The 22,965-nt window shown below is 40.4% G+C and overlaps 1 protein-coding gene across 1 annotated transcript in view; it reads left to right on the forward strand.

The window, feature by feature from the left end:
* The window catches only part of AK5 (adenylate kinase 5), a 2,618,000-nt gene that overhangs the window by 446,211 nt on the left and 2,148,824 nt on the right, over nucleotides 1–22,965 (forward strand). The gene's annotated exons all lie outside the window — the stretch shown is intronic.

Below are 22,965 nucleotides of genomic sequence, written 5' to 3' on the forward strand. Positions count from 1 at the left end.
ACCCTCGGCATGCTCCGCAGGATCTACAAGTGGATCCCCACCAAAACAAGAAGAACAGTGACCCAGGCCATCGTCAGCAGCAGGCTGAACTACAGCAACGCACTCTATGCAGGTATCCCGGCCAAACACCTGCGACGACTGTAAGCATTCAAAACGCCTCCTCCCGACTGATCCTCAACGTCCCTCGCCGAAACCGCATCACCTCGCACCTGAGAGACCTAAACTGGCTCCCCGTCGAAAAGAGGATCACCTTCAAGCTACTCACCCACGCACACAAAGCCCTCCACAACACAGGCCCAGCCTACTTAAACGTCCGACTCAACTTCTACACCCCCACCTGCCAGCTCCACTCAGCGAGCCTCACCCTCGCTGCTGTCCCCTGCATCCAACGAGCGACCGCCGGCAGCATATCCTTCTCCTTCCTCGCCGCCAAGACCTGGAACACCCTCCCCACCCACCTACGGCAGACCCAAGACCTCCTCACCTTCAGAAGACTCCTCAAGACCTGGCTCTTCGAGCAGTAGCAGCACCCCCCCCCCCCCCCTCAGTGCCTTGAGACCCTGACGAGTAAGTAGTGCACTTTATAAATATGATGATTGATTGATTGATTGAAAAACTGAGAAAGTAATACAGATATTTTCACAGTTTAGTCACTATCCAAAATATTTAGTGAGACACTATAAATTAGTCAAGTAAATTGTCAATTACACTGCTAGTAAATTGTCCTTCTAGACACCTATATAACCACTCATTCTTCAAAGCAGATTGCTATATATATAATACATATTTAAATATGGAACCAAACCAGATTCACTGGATGATGTCATCAGTGATGGCACTGACCATGTCATGAATGATGTAATATGTTACCTCATCACCAGTGGATTGCATGCGCGGGAATTACAGTTAGTACAACTAAATATAACAGAGGAATTTCAATGTTTTTGTATGAGTGAAATGTCCAGCTAATTATAACATTCCTAAAATCTATGGGTTTTTCAGTGAATTCCTAAGGGTTTTTAAATGCTAATTCCTAAATATAACCTGCCTGAAACCTATGTTTTTTTCAGTGAATATATATATATATATATATATACACACACACACACTTAAATATATATATATATATACACACACACACATAAATATATATATTTTCTTACTGAAAAAAACAAAAGTTAAAGGGACATTTGGAGAGTTTGTGTTGGGGATTTAAATTGGGGAGCATGTCCTGCTCGCCCTTGTGTGACCCTGAATGGATTTCCAAGGTATTTCTCCATGAGGAGGAGAAAGGGAGAGGAGGGGTATTAACTCTTCCTGCCAACTCTGACTGACATGGCATTTTGAAGGAAGCAAGGATTTGCAGTAAGGCAGCATGAAATGAGCAAAGCTGGTAATAATGAAATGAAGATGTGACTTTTATTCTTCTGCAACTTGCACTTTATTTCAAAGACATTGAGACTGTGTGATAAAAAACGCTATTGAGCAAAACAAACATTTTACACAGTTCGGATGTTATTTTAACAATCTTGGTGCATGCTAGGCATAGTAGTTTCTTACCGAGTCACATGACCACTTGGTAAAAAGCACAGAGTAAGCACTACAATATTGCTCACCTGTGAACAAGGCTATTTTGCTGAAACACGTACGGACTGACATGCTGCCAACCAATTTGAAAATAAATGCCAGAAAGTAATTGAGTTGTGGCTTCACTATTTCTTGGTGTTGTCGGTGCAAAGCCGTTTACGGGATTCTCCATTCCCGTTTTTGAAGCCACCCTACACGGACAGGGGCTCCCGACATTTGCAGAGTTTGTGTTGTGGATTTAAATTGGGTAGCATGTCCCGCTCGCCCTTGTGTGACCCTATATTTTCTTACTGAAAAAAACAAAAGTTACAGGGACATTTGGAGAGTTTGTGTTGGGGATTTAAATTGGGGAGCATGTCCTGCTCGCCCTTGTGTGACCCTCAATGGATTTCCAAGGTATTTGTCCACGAGGAGGAGAAAGGGAGAGTAGGGGTATTAACTCTTCCTGCCAACTCTGATTGAACCTGGCATTTTGAAGGAACTAAGGGTTTGCGTTTAAGGCAGCATGGAATGAGCAAAGCTGGTAATAATGCAATGAAGATGTGACTTTTATTTTTCTGAAACATGCACTTTATTTCAAAGACATTGAGACTGTGTGATAAAAAACGCAATTGAGCAGAACAAACATTTTACACAGTTTGGATGTTATTTTAATATTATTGGTGCATGTTGGGCATAGTAGTTTCTTACCTGAGTCATATGACCACTTGGTATAAAGCACAGAGTAATTAAGCACTACAATATTGCTCACCTGTGAACAAGGCTATTTTGCTGAAATGCGTACGGACTGACATGCTGCCAACCCATTTGGAAATAAATGCAAGAAAGTCATTGAGTTGTGGCTTCACTATTTCTTGGTGTTGTCGGCGCAAAGCCGTTTACAGGATTCTCCATTCCCGTTTTTGAAGCTCCCGACATTTAGAGAGTTTGTGTTGTGGATATATATATATATATATATATATATATATATATATATATATATATATATATATATATATATATATATTTACTGAAAAAACCATGGATTTCACACCAGTTATAGTTAGGTGGAAATTTTACTCGCATAAAACCATTGAAATTCCCACGTTATAGTTAGTTGGACTCACTATAACTTGCGCGTGCAATGCACTGCTGATGACGTCACATATTACATCACTCATGACATGGTCAGTGACATCACTCATGACATCACTGATGACTATGCCATTTATGTGTTGGAGTGTCCGTGTGGACTCCAGTATGTGGGCAGCACTAAGCTGCCCACCCACAAACGGATACTCCAACACATACATGCAATACAGGGCATGACCAAAATTATCCAGTTGCCAGGCATTTTTAGGACAAACATCTAGGCATACCAGATAAGCTCAAATTTTTCCTGCTTGATTGTGTCGAAGTTTCGAGGAGGGGAGGAGACCGTGAGGCCAAACTTCGCCTTCTCGAAACAAGATACATCTTGGAGCTTAACACGAAAAATCCTAATGGTCTCAATGACAGAGAAGACCTTTATACTTGTATTTAGGATCGATCATTATGCCTTTAAGACCTGTCCGGATTTACACAATACAATCTATTCCCCATGTGGTGTCTCTTTTTGTATATAATATGAAATGTATTTTTTTAAAAGAAAGTGAATCTTGATTTCTTTTATATAAAAAAAACCCTTTTCTTAATGTTGTTATCTTGGAATTATCTGTTGTAACATTTGCACTTTATTATCATATTTGCACCATCACTATTTGCACTTTACACGTTTTTAGCAAGCATTGTGACAGGCCCACTTGGGCTCTATTTAGATTTCTCAAAATCTTGTTTCATGAATATGGATCAACGCTGTGGTATCAAATATAATCATATTATTTGAGCATTTCGCACAAACTGGATATTTAGACTATATATCTATAATGGACCGACGTTCTTTGTACATAGATGAAATTATTTGTCATGTATATTTATAAGGTTTTTACCAGATTGTGCTGTATTAATATGCTTATTTATTTATTTATTTATTTTTAAACTATTTGGTTTTAAAAGTAATTTTGAAACATCAATAATCCTGAACTCTTTTAAATGTATCGAATCAGGCTTTCTTAATTGATTGTATGATCTCAGCGTTCAAATCTATAGTATTTTTACCATTTTCATGATCAAATTGTTTGAGGGGATTCGTCAAGCGGGGGCTGAGATAAAAGGGGGTCCCAAAACGTGTTTTCCCCATGTTAATTTCCATAGGGCGGTTGGACTCACTTTTAGCTCGAACGGCTGAATGGATTTCCACCAAACTTAGCAAAATTGTAGGGACTGGTAGCCCGATGTGCCTTTGCTATGTCTCAAGATATCTGCTCCAGTGGATTTTGAGTTTTAGGTTAAAAAAAATATATATATCTATAAGCGCGCCCCGGGGCACTCTCCAGCGCGCTACGCGAGTTCGCGCGCGGAAAGCTGATTGGCTCTCTCTGGTGTCTGTCAACATTCCAAACAGTCCGGAGCGGCCGCCATCTTGTGTCTCGGTAGGATCGAGACACAAGAGGTGGCAAAAACAAAGGGGGAAATGACCAAAAGGGGGCAGGGTAGACACCCCTGACCCCCTAGGTTTGATGTGGGGGCCATAAAAGGGCCCCGCGGGCAACAAAACATTTTTTTTTTTCGATTTGCGCGGGGGAGCTCCCGGTACGCGCACTGCGTAGCGTACTGGGGAGCGTACCATGGAGAAAAAAGAATGACAGAGTTTTTAAAAAAAATTAGCATTTTTTTATACATTGGAGGTAGTTCTAAAAAGAACTGTTTTTTTATTCTTTTTGTTGTTTTATATTTTTTTATTGTTTTTTGGAACATTTTTTACTTTTTTTGGCTTTTATGAACAATTTTATATTTTTTTAGTAATTTTTATGGGCACAAACAAAAAACAGGGAATTGTAAACGGCTCAACTGGAGCAAAAAAAAAACGGAAAGAATTAAGGTTTGTTTTTGCACTTGTGGTTCTCTCCAGCACGGTTAATGAGTTTAATACTTTGTTCTCCGTAGCAAATTGTTGCTCCACAAAATGTACAAATGATTTTAAAATCCCCAAACTGGGTTTGGATGTTTGGGACCATCTCCCTTGTCTCTGGACCCGATGGAATGGGTTGCTTAGTTTGGGAGGTGCTGGGAGAAGATTGGGGAGGGTTTCTGGTCAGTTCTCTGACCTCTGCCGCAGCATAGTTGTTTGGGTGCCGGCGTTGCATGTGGCGAATCATGGTATTATTGCCAAAAGAATATTTTTTGGCAGGGTTCCCCCTAGAAAGTACAGTGCCACAGATTAGACACGTAACTTTCGGAGCATTAACATTTTTTAGGCCCCTTGGGATTTTAAAAAACTCCCAGACAATGTGCTCCTTTGGCTTATAGGGGGTATTAGTTTCAGGCAGGAACTGCCTCTGCTCCTCCTCCTCCTCCTCTTCTTCTTCTCCACCACTGTGGTGTTGTGGTGGTCCTTGTGGTGGTGGTGGTGGTTGAGATGCTCCTGCTGCTGCTGCTACTGAAGCCATTTCTCACAAACAGGTCTTCCTCAGTCAAAGAACAAAGTGAGAATGAGGAAAAAAGGTGGGGGCTTTCATCATTTGGAAAAAAAACTGTTTTGAACCAATGAAAAGTGTTGTTTTCAGGTCACATGACATGACGCGCTTACGCTACGGCCCCCGGGGTGCTTATGTAGCGCGATCATATGCGTTCCGGTGCTTCCGGGTGCGCTTACGCCGTGCGTATCATGTGGACGTGGTAATAGCCCAAATGGGATGCTCACCGGTACGCGCACCGGGGCGCGCCGTAAGACTGTGCTTTCCGGTGCGCACAACGGTACGCGCACTGGGAGCGCTCCAGGGCAAAAAAAAAAAAAAGAATATACATAAAAAAAATAGTATTACATAAATATAAATATAGGATTCATTATAAAAAATAATATATTTGATAGCAATAGAAATTTGCTACTAAAAAACATTTGAAATTCACTGAAAAAACATAGATTTGAGGCCCTATATATAGTTAGGGATTAGCATTTACAAAACCTATGAAATTCACTGAAAAAACCATAGGTTTCACACCAGTTATAGTTAGGAATTAGCATTTAAAAAACCTATTAAATTCACAGAAAAAACCATAGGTTTGACACCAGTTATAGTTAGATGGAAATTTTACTGACATAAAACAATTGAAATTCCCACGTTATAGTTAGTTGGACTCACTATAACTTGCGCGCCTGCAATGCACTGCTGATGACGTCACATATTACATGACTCATGACATATAAATCCTACTGGCGATAGGATTAGCTACCATAGGAAATCTGAAACATTCTATTGGGAATAACTTTGGCGCCGGTTGAGGAATTTGCGTGTAATTTTCCAAAATTTTGGCCCGCTCCGCTCCTTCCCTGAAAGTTTCGGGGGGATTCGTGAAGTGGGGGCTGAGAACAAAGGGGGGTCCCAAAACGTGTTTTCCCCATGTTAATTTCCATGGGACGGTCTGACAAGTCTACAGCCCGAACCGCTGAACGGAATAACGCCAAACTTTGCAAAATTGTAGGGACTGGTACGCAGATGTGCCTTTGCTATGTTTGGTGAAAATTGCTCCAGTGGGTTTTATGAAAATTAGGTTCAAAAACACATATATATCTATATGAGCTTACGGGTCCGCGTACCGTACGCATACGTGAGTGCACCCTTACGTGCGCGAGCGCGATCCTGATTGGCTGGCAGTTGACTGTCAACATTCCAAACTGTCCAAATCAGGAAGAGTTGGCCACCATCTTGTTTCTCAGGAGAACTGAGCACAAGAGAGCCCAAAACAAGAGTGGAAAACACAAAAAGGGGGCAGGGTAGAGTCCCCCCAACCCACTAGCCCTTCTCAGGGGGTCTCTGAAGGACCCGCAAGGGCAAAAAATAAATAAATAAAAAAATCGAAAAAATTGCGGGGTACGCGCACGGTGCGCGTACAGGCACGCGTAGGTATGCGTACCGTGCGTGTACAGTGCGCGTATCCCGCGACTTTATAAAAAAAAAAATAATAATAATTTTGCTCTTCTGGGACAACCTGAGAAGGGCTAGGGGGTCAGGGAGTCTCTACCCTGCCCCCTTTTTGCATTTTCCACTCTTGTTTTGTGCACTCTTGTGCCTCAGTTCTACTGAGAAATGAGATGGCTGCTCAGGTGGTACCAGAAGGATATTAACATATAAAAACGTTATTCGCTAATAGAATTTGCATTTACAAAACCTTTGAAGTTTTTTGAAAAAATATAGGTTTCACACCAGATATAGTTAGGAATTAGCATTTAAAAAACCTTGCAAATTCACTGAAAAAAACATAGGTTTCAGGCCTTATATAGTTAGGAATTAGCTTTAAAAAAAACTTTGAAATTTACTCAAAAAAAGTTTTAGGGGTGTTATAGTTTGCTGGATGTCATCAGTGATGTCATTTGAGGTGTCATCACTGATGACACCATCCAGTGAATGTGTGTCTTTTTGAAAAATAATTAAGTCTTATATATGGATATGTAAAAGGATTTAAAAAAAATGTATTGGTTAACTGGCTTATTAAGTGTATCTTAGTGAATACATATATTAGCGAGTATTGTTTAAATATTTAAATGTTTGTATCAGTGTTTCACTTTGTGTATAAGTGGCTGCATGGGTTGGTGAGTAGCTACATGTGTGTGTATATGGGTTATTAGATTTTTTTTAGTATCAGTATGAGCGCCTGTATGGTTTGGTGGGGGTATTACTTAGCACATAGATGCATCAATGACTGACTCACTGTTTGTATGTGTTTTGAAGACAGCATATGTGCAGGACTGTATGGGTGTATGAGTGTGTATATGTATGTGTTAGTGAGCGAATGACTGTCTCACTAGTGTCTTTATCAGTAAAGACATACGTTTTAATCTAGTATATGTGAGTATTGATGTATATAAGTGAGTATATGTGAGAATGAGAGATTGAAAGAGTTCTTGTTTAAATAAGTATGTTTTCTATAAGTGATTGTTTAAGAGAATAAGTATGTGTAAGTTTCCTTAGAAGTAAGGTGGTAGTGTGTGTATAGTTGTATATGCAAATAAATGGATGTTCAATAGTTTATTTGCATGTGTGAGTATGTGTGTGAGTAACTTTTGGATGACTGTCGGTGTGTAACAGGATGTATAGGTGTATCACTACATATAATGAGTGAGTATATGTATGAGTGACTATATAGAACTGTTGGTGAATGAGTGGATGTGTATATAGATGGTGGAATTACATATTTGGTTGTTGTAACTGGTATGGGTATTTCCATTTTTTGGAAAATGTTTGTTTCTCTTTTTGAATATGTGTTTCAAGGGTTACATTACACTGAAAGAATGTCTGTCACTTTCTCACAAGGATGGTGTCATCAGTGATGTCATGAGTGATGTCACTGACCATGTCATGAATGACGTAATATGTGACGTCATCAGCACTGCATTGCAGGCACGCAAGTTATAGTGAGTCCAACTAACTATAACTATATATATAACTATAACTAACAATTGCCCCAAAAAACCCTAATTTTTTCCTGATTTTTTTTGCTCCAGTTGAGCCATTTTGAATTCCCTGTTTTTTGTTTCTCCCCATAAAAATAACCAAAAAAAATACAAAATAGTTCATAAAAGCCAAAAAAAGTAAAAAATGTTGAAAAAACATTAAAAAAAATATTAAATAACAAAAAGAAGAAAAAAAACAGTTCTTTTTAGAACTACCTCCAATTTCTAAAAAAGGCTACATTTTTAAAAAACTCTATCATTCATTTTTCCCCATGGTACGCTCCCCGGTCCGCTCCCCGGTGCTCATACCGAGTGCTCCCCCCGCGCAAATAAAAAAAAAAAATTTTCACCCGCGGGGCCCTTTGATAGCCCCCACATCATACCTAGGGGCTCAAGGGGGGTCAACTCTGCCCCCTTACGGTAATTTCCCCCTTTGTTTTTCCCACCTCTTGTGTCTCGATCCTACCGAGACACAAGATGGCGGCCGCTCCGGACTGTTTCGAATGTTTACAGACATCCGAGAGCCAATCAGCTTTCCGGGTGCACCTTGCGTGGCGCTCCCGGAGCACTCCCCGGTGCGCGTACCGGGGCGCTGCCATAGATATATATATTTTTTTTTACCTAAATTACTCAAAAACCACTGGAGCACATATCTTGAGACATAGCAAAGGCACATCGGGCTACCAGTCCCTACAATTTTGCCAAGTTTGGTGGAAATCCATTCAGCCGTTCGGGCTAAAAGTGAGGTCGACCGCCCTATGGAAATTAACATGGGGAAAACACGTTTTGGGAACCCCTTTTATCTCGGCCCCTGCTTGACGAATCCCCCCTAAACTTTCAAGGAAGGACCAGAGCTGCGCGAGGCAAATTTGAGGAAATTTTCAGGCAGATTCATCAACCGGCGCCAAAATTATTCACAATAGAATTTTGAGATTTTGCATTGAAAAAAATCCTAACTATAACTACCTACTGGCGACCGCCAGTAGGTAATATATATCTCTATATATATATTTATATATATATATATCTATGTAGGACTCCGTAACTTATCTTCAGCAGCTGGATCTCCACCGCTCACAAGCAAGTACAGACACCGACCACGAAAATCAGGTGCCAAATTATTTTATTAGTGCTTCTTCTGCCGCCATAACGTTTCAGCTCCAAGGAGCCTTGATCACATGACCACATAAGTGATTTTACCAACATTATTTAAAGTAACTGTGATTTGGGAATCAGTGAACACGTGACATAGAAATGGAAGACAGATTTGTTTCTAATTTCGAATAAATCATAAACCACAGTACTAAAACAGTAAAAATAGTATCCAATATGACCTACAAAGTTAATAAATGTTTAACAAAGGAATCATAGTGCAAAAATACAATCTATGTGCAAAGATACAGATATGTGCAAAATATCGCTTTAGCTGCCAGATATAAATGGGGCATGAGTCAAATTGTATTCATTTAGATTCAAACGGAATACTTAAACATCCTAACAGTGCTAAAATGTAAATATGCACATCATAGCAACACCAACATCCAAGGTTAAATCCCTGACATTCGTAAAGTCCAAGTATCAATTTTACAGTGGATTAGACTTGCTTAAACCACTTTCTTCATTCGAAGATTGAGAATATATACCCCTCAAGGCTGAAAACAAAGGCAAATAGTCATATCCAATACCTAATGACCTGATCTGCTAAATTCATCGGTCACGAAAAAAATCATGGGATAAATCCCCATATTTAGCACTATTATTGTCTTCCTTGCTCAATTAAAATACAATTTGACATGAACAATGTCCCTAAATAGTATGTGCAAGAAAATGTTTGTGTGCAAAGATAAAGTGCAAAGTGCTATTTACAAATACGTACTCATCTCAAAGATAACGAGTATCTTGTTTATGGGCAGACTGAGCCCCGTCTTACCCGTCCAACATATCCAGGCATGTGGTTAACTCATAAATGTCCTTCAGTTAATGATAATCATTTATATTCCAAATAGTGGTGCAACATTCAAATAAGTTTATTCAAATCACTGTTATATAGAAAAGTATTCATCTGTACTCGAAGCTAACGTGTATTAAATCATGGAGTTAGGTGTGGGGCGAGATAAAACGGAGACTCAGTCTCTCAGCTCAAAGTAATGTCGTGACCTGGACTACTGTAATTGGGGGTTAAGACCAAGTATGCTATTCCGCTTGTGACACTATTTTAGGAGGCTGACATCAGTAGGAATTGGAGAATTGACTATTCTATTTAAAACAATAAATAACTATCAAAATGTTAAGCTCACTCTAAGACATTACCTACTGAAATAGAAAATTACAGACTATACTGTGTATACAAGAATCCTATGAGCTACTAGTACAGGCTAGTGTATAAATCCTCCATTAAATTTCGGCCCCCAGGCTGTTTAGTGTCTATTTGTAATATATACTTGGTTTCCAGTTTGCGTAAATTTGATTCTCTGTTACCCCACGTCTGCTTGCACTAACTGCATATATTACATAGAATTTGAGCCCTTTGCTGTCACTCTGATGAAATTCCCTGAAGTGCCTAGCTGCATGATATGTATTGTCCTGATTAACTATGGCACTTAGATGCTGTAGGATGCGCTTATGATCTGCATGTTTAGTGCTTCCTACATATCTAAGAAGGCAGGGGCATTGGAGGACATAGATGGCAAACTCAGTCTTGCAAGTAAGGACCTTACTTATCTGGTGTTCCTTATTGCTGAATCCATCTGTAAAGGTCTTTTTGTTGATGCCATGTGTGCAGGATTTGCAGGTCTTACATTTAAAACAAACACTGTTGGTTTGGAGCCAGGTGTTTTTTTCCATCACTTCCGGGTTGGTATTAAACAGCCTATCCCTCTTAGAGGGAGCCCGACTAAAGTAATAGAGGCTTTTTTGGGAAGTGTACTACCAATGAAAGGGTCATTCAAGATTGTTGGCCAATTGCCATTGATAATTCGATGTAGCTCCTTGTGTTGCCTATTATAACCTGTTATAATCCTTAAAGAATCAGATTGAATTACAGGCTGGCTACTGATCTCAGTGTTAACACATGGGGCAGAAATAGTTGGAAGTATCTTGGCATCATATTTATCAAGTAAATCTTGTCTAGTGACTATCATTGATTTGGTTATAGCTGTATTGATGACGCGACTAGTGTAGCCACGTTCAAGAAACCTGATCTTTCTGGCTTCTTGTGCTGAACGCAGATCATTTTCATTGCTGCACACCCTTCTCAGGCGAAGCATTTCGCTATAAGGTATACTGGTAATCAGATGAGACGGGTGTGCACCGCCTAGGTGGAGGGTGGTATTAACTGCGGCGGCCTTTCTGAACAGTCTTGTTTCCAATTTGTTGTCACAGACATATACCTCATATCCAAAAAGGACACCATCGTCTAGCTGAAGGTTGCAGTAAATTTGAGATTATATTGGTTGTCATTTATCATGGATACAAACTCAACTGCCTCCTCCTGATTACCTCTCCACACTAAAAACAGGTCATTGATAAAACGATACCATGCAACCACATTTGTCTCAAGAATAGCCTCATATTTGGCTTTAAGGACCAGTTCCTCCCAAGCGCCCATATGCAAGCAGGCGTAGCTTGGAGAGAATCTGGCCTCATCGCCACTCCTTACAACTGCCTGTAGAGGGGAATATTGTACATGAATACATTGTTTTCAAGACGGAATATAAGCATTTGTTCCAACATTCTGTTATGATCTCTAAAAAGTGCCTGTCTATGTGATAGAAAGAATTTCACAGCGGCAATGCCATCAGAGTGTGTTATACTCTTATAGAGCGCCGTTACGTCCAGTGCAATCATCCAATAATTATCTTTCCACATGATCTTTTGTAACTTGAATAGAAAGTCACCAGTGTCCTGAATATAGGAGTGTAATGATCTAACATACCCCTGCAAAAAATAATCTATGTACACCGATGTCTTTTCTAGAAGCCCTCCTCTGGCCGAAATAATGGGTCTGCCAAGGGTTTTTTCAGATCTTTGTGTACTTTCAGTATAAAATAGATCAGGGGCGTTGTCGGATTGTCTGTTTTCATATACTTGTATTCCTCTTCTGGTAATAATTTATTACTCCTCCACTTTGTGAGTTTTTGGTGGAACTCAAGTTGCATGGTTTTTAATTAAGACATATTTACTCTTTCATAATGCTGCCTGTCATTAAGTTGGGAATAAGCTTCCTTATCATAGTTGGTTTTTGTTAAGAGCACAACGTTTCCTCCTTTATCGCTTGCTCTAACAATAATGTTCTTCTCTTTGCTGAGCTTGGCCACCAATTGCTCATACTGATATGTTTGATTATCATATTTGTGTTTGCTTTTGTGTATCAGTTTTTGTAGATCTTTCAGTTGGCAGATTACGATCTCATGGAAGACATCGATGACATCTCGTGGCATGAGGGTACTGAATGTGGAGGGTGGTTTGAATGGTGTCAATGATGTTGGTTGCTTCGCAGTGGGGGCTTCTCTGGTTACTGGGCCACATGATTCCAAAGCTGTAGTATATCCTGCACCCTCAGTATCCCACAGTTCCAGAATATCATTGGATAGGGTAGTTTCGGCATCCATGTTGCCTAGGTTCAAAATACTACTTTGTGGACCCACATTACATTTGGTCTTTAATAAATGGAATCTCCGCAGTTTCAATGTTCTAACTGTTTTGTAAAGGTCAATTCTGGTAGATGCATAATCCATATTTGTCTGAGGTGCAAACGAAAGACTTAATTTCAAAATATTGTCCTCCTTGCTGGTTAACTGGAGAGTGGTCAGATTGACAATTGTTCGTTTTGAATCACCTAGCACTTTTACTTCTTGGATACCCATTGGCCTCTGCCCCTTTTCTTGTATTGCCCTCCGCCTCCTCGCATTGCGCCTCTTTCTGCGTACAAAGTTTGAATATTTTCTTTGTAGTTCCTTTGTACGCGGGGTCTTAGGGACTGCATCCTTTCGTGACATAAAAAAACTGATTTCTTCTCCGGGAGACGGTTTGGTTTGTTGATACGCCGCTGCTGCTCCCCGGAACTCAGAATCGGATTCACTGCCTCCTCCGGAGCTCATATCCTATATTGTTGAATCAGTTTGATCTTTATTAGGATTCACTGTTCTCGGCTTGGCTGTTATTTTTGTTCCCGTAGTGGGCCCACGTAACCCGTCGTATTTCCAAGAGAACTAAAAATTTGGCCAAGTTCATAGTTGTTACGGTCCAGTTGAAACTTGTAAGTTTATCTTTCCATGATTTTGTCCTCTTTTTTTTTAACATGATACTCACCTCATTGGTTAATTTGTTTTTTTTCCTCCATGTCGCCAATTGTTTCCATTTTCTTTTAGTAATTGAGCTCGATCGATATCTGCGTATTTAATCAAAATGTATACTAAGCACCATGATGCCTCCAAATTGTTTTCGCCCCATTCTTTCATCAGGTCCGGGTTCGGACTCTCATAACTGGGGGCCATGAGGATACGAAGACCCTTGGAATCCAGTTTACATCTATATATCACTGTAGCGATAATGATTCCCAACATTTACTTTGCTCGTTTTTAAATTTTGTCTCGAGTAACTTGAATTTTTCTTGCAGTGTACTATTGCTGGAGCTGGTTTCAGTATTGGATCTACCCCAGATGTTGGCAGGTATCGGGAGGCTGTCCGAGAACATTGTAATGGCTGCACCCTCCCGTTCTCTCACGCTGTCGGCCGATATCGTATTAGGCACTGTCAGGTTTGTAATAGCAGGCGACTTACACTTGTAAATTTGAGTATTAAACAAAGCTGCGCCCGTGCACCAAAAGTCTCTCCTCCCCTGAGTACCTGGTTTCTGTTATGCCGCAAAGTCTGGGGTCGCCTCTGGTGTGTCGAGTCGTTCGACACAGCACTCTCAGAGCCTCTTCCTGTTCATCCGGCGTCATCCCATGCAGGGTCAGGGGGGTCAAACACCGTTCTTCCTTCCGGAAAGTCTTTAGTCCAGGCACGCCTGGATGTAGTCTCGTAAAAAGTGTTTTCCTATTTTTAGCAATGGAGAGGGTCTCGAGTTCTGGCCAAACGAAACAAACGGGCCAAACATATGCAGGACTCCGTAACTTATCTTCAGCAGCTGGTTCTCCACCGCTCACATGCAAGTACAGACATGGACCACGAAAATCGGGTGCCAATTTTATTAGTGCTTCTTCTGCCGCCATAAGGAGCCTTGATCACATGATAACGTGATACATAAGTACCAATACTGCTGATAAAAAAACACCAGAAAAATGTAAAAGAGCTTCAATATCACCAACTAATGACTACACTCAAAAACAACAATGAGATTATCATTAGAAGTGTGGACAAAGGGAGCAATGTGGTTCTGTGTAAGAGTGAAGATTATATTAATGAGGCCATGAAACAGCTGAACCACACAGACTGTTAAAATCGTTGCAACAAACAAACCCTTTCTGCGGTGCATGGAGTCTACAATCTAAAAAGTGTCAGCCTGGAGGAGCACTGGATTACTATTTATGGATGAATATAAGTATTTAAGGAACAACAATCCCATAACATCAATATTATATTTCATCCCAAAGATCCACAAAGATGCTGTAAAACCTCCAGGTAGGCCAATAATATCAGCCAGAAACAGCATATTTGAAAAGACATCAATTTATATTGACTTTTTTCTCCAAATGTATGTTCAATCATTGAAATCATACATAAGAGACACTGGGGATTTCTTGCAAAAAATGTTTAATTTTAAATGGAATGATGAATTCTTGTTGATTACTCTATATGTGACTCCATTATACCCGTCAATTAGACACAGAGATGGTGCCAGAGCAATACAATACTATCTTGCACGTAGAGGTCCAGAATGCAGTGAACATACAAGCATGTTACTTAACATGATAGAAAGTTTCCTAACCAACAGAATGTTTTTATTTCAAAATGCCTATTATTAACAGGCAAGAGGTGTCGCCATGGGACCCAGCTTCTCCCCCAGATATGCTTGTTTGCATATGGGCTGGTGGGAGGAGCTGGTTCACATGAAGGAATAGAATGAGGTGATGTCCAAGCACGTCAAAACCTGGTGGAGGTTCATTGACAACCTTTTCTTGGTATGGCATGGCAGCAAAAAAAGTGAAGCGGAGAAATTCATTGCACAAATCAATGAAAATCAACTTAATTTAAACTTCAGTGCCTACATCAGTGATAAATCAGTTAACTTTTTGGACATGAAAATCTATATTGAAAATGGCAATTTTGAAACACAACTGCCTAGAAAACCGACAGCTGGAATTGCAATTTTACATGCGAGTAGTGCCCATCCTGGGCACTTAATTCAAAGCATGCCGTACGGGGAATTACTGTGTTTAAAACGCATATGCATAAAACGAACCGGACCTACTACAAGCTCAGGGAGACTGATCAAGAGATTACATGAGAGGGGGATACAGTAAGAAATGTTTAGATAAAGCCCTCACACAAAGCAAGCAGGAATCTAGAGAAGATTTGGTGAAAAGTAAACCTAAAGGTTCAAATAACAGTAATTCACAGGACAAGTTCAGATTTATTTAAAAATGTAATCAACAAGAAGGTGCCATGAGAAAAATAATAAAGAAAAATTGGCACCTAATCAAACAGGATCCTATAATTGGCTCTACAGTTCCTCAACAACCAGCAATTACATATCATCGGGCAAATCCTTGAGGGACACTTTGGTCAAAAATGACTCGGGCGGGCCCCCAGTTAAGAATACATGGCTATCTCAACAGGTAGGTTTTCACAAATGTAAAACATATAAGGCCTGTCAACATGGAGTATCCATGACGAAATGCAAAACCCCTTTTAGGGACAGTGAGATTGCTATGGACAAAGTACTGAATTGTAAATCTGATCACGTAATTTATGTATTGGAGTGCCCTTGCAAATTAAAATATGAAGGTAGTACTATCCTACACGGCCATAAAAGAGTGCTGCAACACATACGAGCAATCAAACAATGATCCAGCTTATCCAGTGGCACACCACTTTAATGAAAACATTAAGGCAACCCGAAGGAGCTGCAGAATTACCTATTGGACTCAGCCCCAATCTCCAAGAGGGGAGGGGACCGTGTAAAAGCACTCTGCAGGTTAGAGATGACTTACATTCTTAATCTTGACACTAAGCACCCTGGAGGTTTAAATGCCATGGAGAAATTACATACTAGTGTATATGCATAAATTAAACGGATATCTGAGAGCCAATAACATTTAGGGAAAGTGAATTTTACAGTAAATATGCGATATTTTATGGATATGTATTTATGTGTTTGATTTTACAATTTGGTCAAGTTGTGAACCTAATTATATACATATAGGTCCAGACAGGCGATTTAAACCCAAATAGATGAGATGTAAACAGATTTATTATATGAATGAGAGGTAGTAAAATGTAAAAAACAACATTGTTCAGAGATATATAGGGGGTTTTATATATATGAATATGTTAAGCAATTTACAATTTGAAATGTGTACATATTTATTCGTATATTTATGCATTTATATATTTATGTATGCATACTTTTGCAAATTCCGGAAATCCCATTTACTGTACTCTATCTGGTTTTAGCCTGTTTTGGTCTTAATCTGTTCAATCCATTTCCTCCAGTTCTTATCAGTATTTTTATTTTTATTTTCTTTCAAACTACGTTTTCAACACTGAAATAAGTAGGCAACATAGCAGCTACAAACTGCCTTGTATACAGAGGCTTTTTTCTCAACGTTATTTACTTGGTTTTGCACAGTTGTAACAGAATTACACTTTATACATAATTCACTTAGTTTTAAACAAACATCATAGATAACAGGTAATCGAACATATGTTTTAAAAGGTTTTTAAACTAAGATTGGTGCTAGCATGGACTACAGAGATACATTATCACAATGGATACATTTATGTATATGTATTTTTCTATGTACTTAATGTTTTTATCACATTCATGTTATATACAGATATACATATATTTATATTTATTTATAAATATGTATTCTTGATATGCATGTACATTCATGTATTTGATTGCCTATAACTGTGGTCAGATTAGAGAATGTATTTATGCTTTAATTGATGCTCTAGAATTGTATAACAAATTGTTGTTGAAACAGATATGATGTTTTAAATTGCACTGTCACTTTAAGGGGTAATCATATGGTGTGAAGTAAAAAAAACTAAAAAAATATTTAAATCGACTGTCAAGCAAGAGCTCGTCATGTGATCAAGTCCTGTATGAGGGACGAAACGCGTCATGGCTGCTGTGCTATTCGTGGAGTTTGAATAAACTGCAGATGACAAGCCACAGTGGTCCGTTCCGTACTCTCTCTATTTCTTTTGCCTGGCGAAGACTGGCTGAGTGGGAAGGAGTTAATGTGCATGTATGTATATGTATGTATGTATGTATATATTTTTTTTTACTGGAAAAACCAAAAGTTACAGGAACATTATCGTTGTGAAAAATAATTAAAAAAAATGTTGAAATGCATTAAAAAAAGCAAAAGGGGAATGGGACATTATTGTTAGGCTCCGATTTAATTCATACAAAACCAGTGAAATTCAGCAGTTATAGTTACTGCAGCTAACTATAACTTACAGCCTCACAATGAATTACTTATGACCCCACATATTACATCGCTTATTACATGGTCAGTGACATCACTAATGACATCACTCATGATATCTCAAATTACATCACTGATGACATCATCCAGTGATTGTGAGCGTTTTCTAAAGGGTTTTGTGTGCTAAACGTATCCTTTGTGTACTACTGAGTGATTTCTTTTTTTAACATAGTTTATGTGAGTCGATGTGTGACTGTTAATTGTTAATTGGCATTTGTATAGCGTGTAATCACCAACGGTCTCTTAGCGCTTATGAGAGAATTGCGAAATCTTACCAGCATTTACCTGTCAGTGCGCCTACCTGGTCAGAGCACATCTTGTCCCCAAGCCTGTGGAAACAAGAGTCTTAAGCTTTTTCCTGAATGGAAGAAGAGAGGCTTCCCTACGCAGACTTTCTGGTAACTTGTTACTTAGTTGAGGGATCAGAACTGAGAAAGCTTGTCCGCCTGTGGTGACTGTCTATCTATGTGTGAGTATCTGAATAACTATACAGGGTAAGTAGGTGTCTGAGTAGCTGTGTGGGGGACTTAGTGGCTGTGTTGGTGAGTGAGAGGGTGTGTCGGTGGCTGTATGGGAGGGTGAGTGGATGTGTCTGTGACTGTATGGGTTATTCGATTTTAGTTGTGAGTATATTAGTAGGTAGGTGGCTCAGAGAGTGTTCAATAGTAGCAGTAATGTTTTGAGAAATGAGAAAATAGTAGAACACTTTACAGTGTATATTGTATTATACGTATTGGTCTAGGTACAATAATTATGACTGTTTCTACAATACAAGGGCTTTTTTTTTTTTTACCTCCTTCGCTTCCAAATTCAGCTAACAAAAGATCGGAGGCTGCCACAGCTACTCAAGTTAGAGAAGTAGGCTGAACGGTGATCTTTACTTCATCCCACGCCTACCAGTGGCAAAACCGACTTCACTCCAGTTGCTGCCCTCCCGTTGTTAAGGGGAGGGTGGTTGCACTCTCTCCTGAATTTGAGACTGAAACTAATAGCCAGACTAACCACAGCCTGCTTAGTTGATGCACAGTCTTAGAGTTCCACTGAGGCTTAATCATAGGACAACAACAACAAAAAAATCTCCAAACTAAAGTCCAATTTAGCAGACTATTCCAAATGGCGCGCTTCTTAGAGTTCTTTAGTCGGGCCAGATCTATTTTAGAGGTTTTATATATTGAGGATAACCACTCTGCTTGTGTTGGGGGTGTTGACTCAACCCATCTCCTACATATTTCCCGCTGGCCAACAGAATAGCAAATAATAGAAAGTCTCTATCCAGGCCAGTGATGCCGCTAAATACACCAAAGATGATATGTTTCAGGGAAATTTGTATTGTACGTCCCAGAATAGAAGTTAATCAGTCTCCAACTTCCCTCCAAAATTCTGAGGAGACGGGCAGGCCCAAAACATATGCACATCCGGGACACTTTCTAGGTTGCATTTTTTACACCTTGCAGGTGGATCCTTAGAGATTTTAGAGAGCCTAGCCGAGGAAAAGTAAGCTCTATGTGTTGTGAAATGGTGATTCCTCCTCAGCCAAGCTGGTTTCACGACTGAGAAGAGAATATTATAAGAAATCTTCCATAAGTTCTCCAACTCTGTCTCCGGGATGGCTTCCCCCCATAACTCCTCAGCTAGCTTAAACTCACCGTCAATAGCCTCTTCAATAGCCCAATAAAAGAAAGAAACCTCCTTCTTTCCTACAGGTTTTTTAGTCAGATGTTCTTCCAGGGGGTTCCCTCAGCCTAACAAACTCCTCAAACTCTGGGACGAACTTAATAGCTGTAAATACTTAAACTTTGAAATTCCTCCCTCCAATTTGTCACTCAACGTGGCTCACAGTAGAAGAGATCCTTTAACCGCAAGGTCCCCCCATACTAATAGCCGCGCAGTTTTCAAAGGAACTGCCAACTGATCTTTTAGACAACTGGGAGTTCCTGGACTATCCCACATGGGAGCCAGCTTTGAATAATACTCAAGACCTGTTCATGTTTTGATCCTAGCCCATATTCGAGCTGCGCCACTAAGGACTTTCAGTCTGACTTTTTTGAAAAACGTTTTGTCCCCATACTTAAACAAAAAACCTTCAGGTATAAACCCCAGTTGTTCCAACATAGCTAAGAACATTTTACCTTTTCCTGAAGTGTCTGGAGATTTTAACAACATTCTGGAGTGTGCTAGATGAAAAGCCCAAGCATAGTAATGGATATTGGGAAGTGCCAAACCACCTTTCTCCCTTCTACGCCTAACCTTCTTCCATGATATTCTAACAGTTTTGGAGGCCCAGACAAAAGAGTTAATGGATTGCTGTAATTTATCCAATAGTGATGTTTACTAAAATCTTCATAGAGGGAGCCCAACCACCTATCACATGGGGGGAGGCAAATATCACACTAATCTTAAAACCAGGTAAACCCCTCACAAAATGCGGGTCATACCGGCCAATATCTCTGTTGAACTCAGACTTCAAGGTGTTCACTAAGATATTGGCGGACAGATTAGGGGGTATGGCTGCTGAACTTTTACATACAGATCAAAAGGGCTTTGTAAAAGGGAGGAATCTGTCTGATTTGACTTACGATGTTATTGGTGCAATAGATTTTGCGTCCACTTTTTTCCTTCCCCTGGCGGCAATGACATTGGATGCAACTAAAGCATTTAATAGGGTGGATTGGAGATACCTTATAGCGGTTTTGGAGAAGTTGAACTTAGGGCAAAAATTCTGCCGAACCATCTGCCGTATTTATAGTGAGCCCTCGGCTAGGTTGGTGATAAATGGCAGAAAGACTAGATCATTTAAAATCAAAAGGGGAACCAGACAGGGCTGCCCCCTCTCCCCCTTCTCTTTGACTTATACATAGTCAATCTTGTTAATATCCTAAAAGAGTGCCAAGAACTCATGAAATCTTGGGTTCATCTCCCATTATTTATCTTGGGTAAAGTAAATCTAATAAAAATGGAAATTTTGCCGAAGGTAACGTTCTTATTCAATACCATCCCGTTGAATTTTGAAAAATCACTATTGGTCTTTAGGGTGGAAGGATCGTCCTGATTAGAACGTAGTAGCCCACAATTGTAATAGGGATATTCTCTACAGAGCTCTAAATTATCACCCATCTACCACTTGAGTCTGTTCTCACATCTTCCAATGTAGCATTAGCTTATTTTTTAACTAGAATAGCTACGCCTCTTAAATTTGCAGTCTGACATGAACAGATACAATGTTCCACCCACCTGAGGTTCCTACAGATATTGTTCATTTCTTCTCTCAATAGGTGGGTTTCTTGTAGAATAATTACCTGAGCGGGTGAATCTCTTAAGTACTGTAGAATTTTCTCCCTCCTGTTTTTAACTCATAGGCCATTCACATTCCAGGACAAACAGTGCAGTGTTTTCATGGTGGGTAGAAACCTTGGAGTTCACTGCAGCCTGCAGCATGCCGACACCAAACCAAAAACATTGAATCTTGAACTACAGCTAAAGAGAGAGGCAAATGATTTTTAAATTTTTTTTCCCACTGCTCCCACACCTGTGCCCTCTGCCCCCTATCCGAACTCCCTCCCATCCCTCCCTGGAGAACCCTACCCACATTTACCTGGACACGTCCACCTTCTGCCCGCTAGCAAGGCCTACCCACTCCCAAAATTACTCTCCCTATTTAAGTTTATAATATATACTTCTATCACCAACTACATGCTCAATTGTATGCCAAGAAAAAACAATCTAACACATGAGATATGTATACGGAAGACTGGGATTGATTATTGATTAGATCTTTAGGGTCTCAAGGAGCTCATCCACTTCCGGCACTGTTTTAGCAAAATACATTTATTATTAAACATGATTTTTAATTGCTCTGTAAATTTTAATTGGGCTGTTGCTCCTAATTTCCTAAAGTCATCCATTCTTTTCCCCAGCTCCCACTGTATATCCAGAGTGGTACAAGAGAGATCCAATCTAATTTCAAAGGAGAAATGAGAGTCTCTTGGTTTTAAAGATTTCAATTTAAGGGCCGCTGTTAGAATCTCTTCCTTGAGGGAGAAAGTCAAAAAGTTGCTCAGGACCTTCTTGTGTTTTGTCCGATTTGGATGTTTTCTAAACGGATACTGGTGGATTCTTTGAATATCTCTCCTTAACTCCTCCTCCGAGGCTTTAATCTGTATTGTGTCCTTAATGAGAGATGCATTAAATGATTTGAGGTCCTCGCCCTCCTTACCCTCCGGTATATTTAGAAGCCGCAGGTTATTGCAACTGGAATTATTTTCCAATAATTCTACTCTTTCCCGAAGTGTAGCTTCCTCCTTTTCAAGCACAGAAATATCTGTTCTGACCTCTCCCAAACCGTCTTTAAGGACTTCCACCTCATTTTCCAAGGCCACCGTTCTTGAACTCAAACAATCCAATTTTTTTCTCAAGTGATTCACAGAATAATCGAATTTCTCCCTGATTTGATTCTAAGACTGTGAACCCCTTTTTATTGTCCGAAGCCATGGTGAAGAAGAGAGATTCCAACGATCCCCCAAAGAACCTGAGAATCCTGAGGCTACCAAGGAGCCCTCTGATGTTTCATTTGTCCCTGTGCTGTGCTCTGCACTAATCTTTGCTGGTTCCTCCGTGTTCCCAGCTAGTAGTCCATTACTAGTTACTAGAGCAACCTGTGGCTCAATTAACTGCGTGACTAATTCGGGGGGCGTGGCTAGCCGGACTGCGAAATGGCCGCCATCTGAGCGAGCTCCGCCAGCCATGGTGGTAAATCCTTAAATTATCCTGAAACGAGGCGTATCTGTGTGCTGAGACCCAGCGCCTATTATCTCTGTCATCCTACGGACTGCTGTGAGTGGTTCCTGGCTCTCCGACTGCCCTAACTGCGGTCCCTTAGGCGGTGGCGTGGTCGGACCCGAGATGCGACCCGCACCAGAGCCCGAGGTGATGGACTCTTCCTCCCTGCATTGCCGTAACTTTACCCCGTGGCATGCTGGGCCCTCCACGAGTCCGGCGGTGTGGTTCGGGGGCGGCTGGCGGCTCTGCGGACCCAGGGCAGACGCTACGGGGGAGAGTGTCGGCGGCTGTGCCAGAGACACACCCACGACGAAGTGGAGAGACGGGGAGAAGCGGTGGGTGCTGGCGGGGCTCGGGGATGGTGAGAGGCACCATTTTGGAACTTCACTCCCCCGACTCTTGTGGGAC

The sequence above is a fragment of the Lissotriton vulgaris genome, chromosome 1_1, assembly GCF_964263255.1.
Source record: "Lissotriton vulgaris chromosome 1_1, aLisVul1.2, whole genome shotgun sequence".
NCBI classification, from domain to species: Eukaryota; Metazoa; Chordata; class Amphibia; order Caudata; family Salamandridae; genus Lissotriton; species Lissotriton vulgaris.